The following is a 6000-nucleotide window of genomic DNA, read 5'->3' on the forward strand; positions in this document are numbered from 1 at the left end:
ACTAAATTCCTTTGACAAAACCAACCAAACAAAACCGAAACCAATTGATGTTAATTTATATAGTGCCTAGCATTTTCTAGTTGCTATATACAGATTTAAAAAATAACACCAGCCCTGCAATTGTGAAAGACATATCACAAAAGAAAAAGGTATAGGGAGGGAAGAGGAAAACTAGCAACCAGGTATCAAATTATATAATGACCAGATTTACTTTCTTTACAAAAAAAAAATACACACACATACTTTGTACCCTCCCCTTTTAGCATCCATAGGCATTTTTAGATTTCACTATAGAAATACTTTTTGCAAGTAACTATGAACAAACACAGTGCGTAAGAAAAACAAAAGTTATTTGTCCTGAAATCCTAGATCCTATTCATTAAAAACCACCAATGAAATGGAAATACAATGGGCCTTCAGGAAATTGACTACTGACAACCAAGGATCTTTGGCAGTCTTTGGCCATTCCTCATGAGCTGACACACAGTATTGCTCCCTGGAAAACCATGCCAAGGGCACTGTGGTTGAAAGGAATCCAAGACCTCATTATATTAAATGGTACTCTGGAGCCATTTCTCATCATTTCCTCTCCTATCCCTAATGTGGAAAAAAATGCCCTTTCAAAGATTTGCAGGTATACTCTTGTACTTCAGAGAGAAATCTCTATTAGTGCTTTATAGATATGGGATTCGTCAACTACTAAAAGTGCTCAATTAAACAGCTGCATTAAATTTAGTCTATAACCCTGCATATGCACTAGGATCTTATAGGCCTTGTGCCTTATGAAGTCAATGAGAAAGTTCTGAGAAGAATGGCTTTCTCAAGGAACTTGCCTAGAAAATATACATACATACATACATATACATACACACAGCAACACAGCTGACCAATTTTGACAGCTGTTGAATAGAAGGGATGAATTTTGAAACCCTGAGCACTTGACATACTTAATTCCCATCACTGATGAGCTGCCAGAATGTATCCTGGCCTGCATTCTTGCTACTGTAAGGCTTGGCTAGTGTGTCCTTTTTTATGGTATCATTTGTTGGACTGACTTGCTGTAAGTTGCTAATTTAGCTGATGTAAGCTGCCATAGGTGAAACATGGAAATGAATGCTATTCAGTCAGTTCTGCATTTATGTGTTACTAGCATGCTTCCCACAGGTGTATGGTTGGCCACGGTTGAGAACAATCTTTGGCCAGGAGATTGCTTGTGTTCTTAATGGTAGTATATTTATACATGATGAATAATAAATACTTTTTGGATATGTTACTTTAAGCACTTTATGGATCCTTTGCCAGATATTAACTATAGACATGGCCCAACTTCAAAAGTGAGGGTTTTTTGAGTTCCCCAATTTCAACAGGAGAGTTAAACATATGTTTATATATTTTGCATTGAAATCAATGGAACCATGTAGATGCAGGAAAATGTTCAATGAATGTTGTCATAGGGATAACATGAACAAAACTATGAGTTAGGTTTCTTTTCTGGAACCACCAATTTTTAGAGGGATGGGAAACCCCTTTTTATTCCTCTTTTGCTCAGGAGGTTACCCTATAAATACAGAAGAACAAAAAGGCATTCATCTTTTTCTCCCTTCCATTTCCCATGGTAACTCATAAAAGAATACAGCTGCAGAGAAGAGAAACTTCTGCAAACCATTTTTTATTAGTGCATTAGTTTAATAGCACAGTAGGCCTTTATCTGATGTGTTTAATTGCATCCAGCCTGAAAAAAACAAGCACGTCTGTTGGAATGATGCTTGTTCTTTCCCCTCCCCACCTCACAGTCTAAGACACCATCTATGCTTTCAGCCTCATTTGCTTACTAAATAGAAATAAAATTCATATATTGATAATTTCACCCAAGTATTCATGCAAAGCCAGCTTTTAAGCTTGCTAATCTCTGAATTTAATACTATACATAATATTTCCAAAGAAGGTCAACTCAGGCTCGAGGGGAAACTTTTAAGGCCCACAGCATTTGCATACAAACTCGCCTGCATAATAAACGTGTGCTTTTTCTTTTGAAACTATGAAAAGTAATACTTAAAACTCCATAACACAACCAGTAATTTAAACATGTGATTGTTCGCTGGTTGTAACTAATTGGTTGCATCATAAAAGATGTAATCCTCTTACTTTCACACATCTTAACAGGGAGGAAAAAATGTGCAACGTGACAAGGAAGCAGTCGCTCTGACGTTCAAAGGCTCAAGCAGATGCTCTGTTACACTCGGAAATAGCACATACTTAATGACTTTAAAAGCAAGTGAAATATTCAGGCAGATTCTTGTGGATTTCAAGTCTGGCTGCCACTCAGGACTCAGGTCCCTGCTATGCAAGCAATATTAGCCTTCCCGTTTGGACTAGGATGGAAATTGTAGCATGTCAAATGAACACATTCTCAACTATGTTATGAAGCATTCTCAACGGCGTGACTAGCAAAGGTTAGATTCTGTAATTTGGTGATATAATTTCTTCTTATAACTTATAATGCAGTTTTTGTTATGCGTTTGTCACCTCTGCTAGAATGTAAGTATCTATTCACAAAATTTATATTAATCCCTTCATTCTGCAGTCATGTTCTGGACAAAGCTATTTTTTCCCATGTGGCCACAAGGCTTAGGAAAAGGTTCCCGTTGCTTCCACTGGAAACAGGGGCAAACTTTGGGCCCTCAAATTTCATCACCACCCTGTGTGATACTAAAAAACTGGAGCCCTCCCTCTTGTGTTCCATTCGGCATCATTGTTGCAGTGCCCCCTGTGCTGACATCACCCTGTGAGGCCAAACTGGTTCACTACCCTAAAACTGCTTCTGCTGAAAACAATGGGAGGAAAGGGGGGAAGAGAGATTGACAGCAACCTCCTACCCAGGTTGACTCAGAACTAAGTCCTACTGAATTCAGTGGGGTTTAATCCCAAGTAAATGAGTTAGGATTGCAGCTGAGAAACTATGGGGCATGTCTAAATTTATCCCCTGTTTGTGGGCATATCAGAGGACTAGGACAACTTTGGGTTCTTTGGCTTCCAACCGTTTCCCAGATTTCCCTGGTACTCTCCCAAACTGTCCCAACACATCTTCCCTTTGGCTCTCCTGCTTAGCCCCGACTTGGTACCAGATACTGAGTTCTCAGAGAACAAACTAGGAACTTCACAGGTCAGAACTGGTGCTGAGAATTTTCTTAAGGGGCTCTGCAGGGGGAGACCTGCTGAAGAACCCCTGAAGATGTCAGAGTAGGAGCTGGAGCTATAGTTAAGAGTGTGGACTAGGAGGCCAGAGCAGTGTTTGAAACTCCCATTGTTCTAGGTGCATTTTGCAACAGAAAATTTCATTAGCGTGAGCAGTTTCTGAGCTCTGGGCACAGTACTGTACCCAAGGTTTCAGATTACAACTGCAGAGTGGAAGGAAAGGAGGACCTTTTTCTGCATCCCCACTTCCAGCTACTTCCTGAAGACTGGAGAAGAGGCCCCCTTGAGAATATCAGAGGGGTGGGGAAAGGACTAGACCATGTGAAAAATGAACATAATATTTTAGCTGCAGTTGATTCATTTTCAGCTTTGTATTCTTGTTATTAAAAAAGTGCAGCTAGACATTCCGTTGTTGTGCCCATAACCTAAGTTTAAGGTGCCATTTAACTCCTAGCTTGCATATCTTGGTTTCTAACACTGGGCCAGAGTATATAAAGTATTATTTTCTTGAGTCTCCCAGTTGTTGGAAACAACACAGTCTGCACTCATTGTTCCTTATTCTAGTTTCCCCTTCTTGGTACCTTCCCTGAACTCACTGTGGTATGGACCTTGGCATGTTGCCTGACTTTGCCTTTGAATCTTGTTTTGGACGTAGACTGATTTTATGGGCTTGACCTTAAGTTTGTTTGGAATATACTGCACCTGCCATCCTGCCCTCGTTTGTGAGTGTTTGGTAAGAGGCTTATATCTCTTAGGACTGGGACCCTAGCCCCAGAGGACACCTGCTGGAGCCCCACATTGGTCCTACTGACAATGGGCACTGACATTGGTTGGGCTGGGGCATAGGAGACTTCTGCAGTAGCAGGGAGGGGGGGGGAGAGATCTTACATCAGTAAGATCTCCAACATTTGAGTCCTGTCTCCAACATCAGAGAGGGATGTCCAATATATCCAATGACCCCCTACAATGCTATTCCGGGGGCCTTAGCATTGCACCATTAATATCTCATCTTGTAATCACACACACAGAGGAGGGAGTGGAAGAATGCTCAATAGCCACAAGGCAGTGTTGTCGGCAATCCCCGGAAGAGATAAGTGTTACAATTACATGTTCATAGTGCAACCTTTGTTCATAAAGGAATCATCACTGCAAGTTACAAACACATAATTCTCCCCGAATTTTGCATTCTCCTTGACCAACACTAATTAAGACTATAGCAAGAGTCCTGTTTAATCCAGTATTTTTTCCTCACAGATGCCTACAGGAAACTCATATGCAAGACATGAGCACGTTAATTCATTTAGCCTATCACATAATATATTTAAATTGTTATTTATCTCTCTGGTAAGCAACTGGTGAAGTATGCAAATACGTTCACCAATGCCTAAATGAAGAATGATGACCTCATTAGAAATATTTAGTGTGGTTGGCACATTCTATGTGGCTGGTGCCGAGGTGTGCCTTGTAAATTGTGGGGAGTGGAGGGCTGAATCAAGCCCATAAAATCATGTGTGCAGACTTCTCCTCAGAAAAGTAAATTGTAAAACTGGCATGTCCAGTGACTGCAAATGTTAATGCTGAAATTGCCCAGACTGAAGGACTTAAGAGTTATGAAGTCAGGGGGAAAGATTTCATAATGATTATATCCTATTATTGGACAGTGAATGAGAAGGAGAGGAAGAGAGAAGCATTTTTCACAACTGAGTTTTCAAAACTATTATGCCATTCCAAGTTCAGCTTGACTTGACCAGGCTTTGCCCTGGTGGAACAATGAGCCTAGCAGCCTTTGGCTGCAGTCGGGAGATATTTAATCTAGTGACCTCTTTGATGCAACTTATCCTGGAACAAATGATTTCATGCTTGCTGCTTTTGTAGGTAGGCAGTAAACCACTCAGGGGTTGAAGAGTGATTAGGAACTTGGCACTTCTTATAAGTTACTCAGGAAAACCTCAAGGTCTATCTGTGTAATAGGTACGATGCTCATGCTCTCAATTTTATAAAAGGTTACATATAAATAGAAAGTATGTAACTAGTGGGTACATTGTCCTACAATAACATCAATAACCAAGTACTTACAAGCCAGAGGTTGCCAAGGGTAAGCAACTTAAATGAAGGAGAACTCAGATACATGTTCCATTCACCACTTCATAGCAATTATGAGTTCATGTTGCAGCAGTGGTTAGGGAATGGTCTGATAATAATTGTAGTGCAAGCCCAGAAGGGTAGAATTTAAACAAGCATTGTCCTTCTAAAGTTCAGAACCTAAACCCCAAAGAAATTACCAGGTAGGAACAGAGAGGTTGGAAAACTTTTGTTAATCATGCCTTTGGCAAAAAAAAATTCTGAATGTGGTTACAACATTACTGCTGCTATAATAGGGGAACGCTTCTGGTAAAGTAGTATCAGGAAGGGTGAAAGGAAGTGTGAAATTTGGCAGCTTCTCATGGCATCTTACAAAATTCAGTAGTAAGATGTTTCAGATGAAGTTGGGACCGTGGTTGGCATTTTCCAATGAAGGTCAGTCCAGGCCTGCTCACCATTTATGTTTCACTTAAATAAATCAAGGACTGAAATGAATATCGTCTGAATCCCTGGAGACCCACTGCCAGTCAGTGTAGAGAATAGTGAGCTAGGTAATCTGAGCAGCAGGAAAATGGAAATCACTTCCCTTGAATGCCAACCACTGCCAACCCATGTAGACAATACAGGTCTAGGTGAACCAACGGTCTGACTCATTATAAGGCAACTTCCTTTGTTTCTATGAGCAAAGTCTAATTTAACATTGTTCTGAGTACTTTACAGAGC

General features: G+C 40.4%; 1 protein-coding gene across 2 annotated transcripts in view; it reads right to left on the bottom strand.

Moving 5' to 3' along the window:
* Window positions 1-6000, bottom strand: part of SMOC2 (SPARC related modular calcium binding 2) — a 135274-nt gene that overhangs the window by 27610 nt on the left and 101664 nt on the right. The window lies entirely within an intron of this gene.

Source organism: Podarcis vaucheri, assembly GCF_965113315.1.
Source record: "Podarcis vaucheri genome assembly, chromosome: 3".
Lineage (NCBI taxonomy): Eukaryota > Metazoa > Chordata > Lepidosauria > Squamata > Lacertidae > Podarcis > Podarcis vaucheri.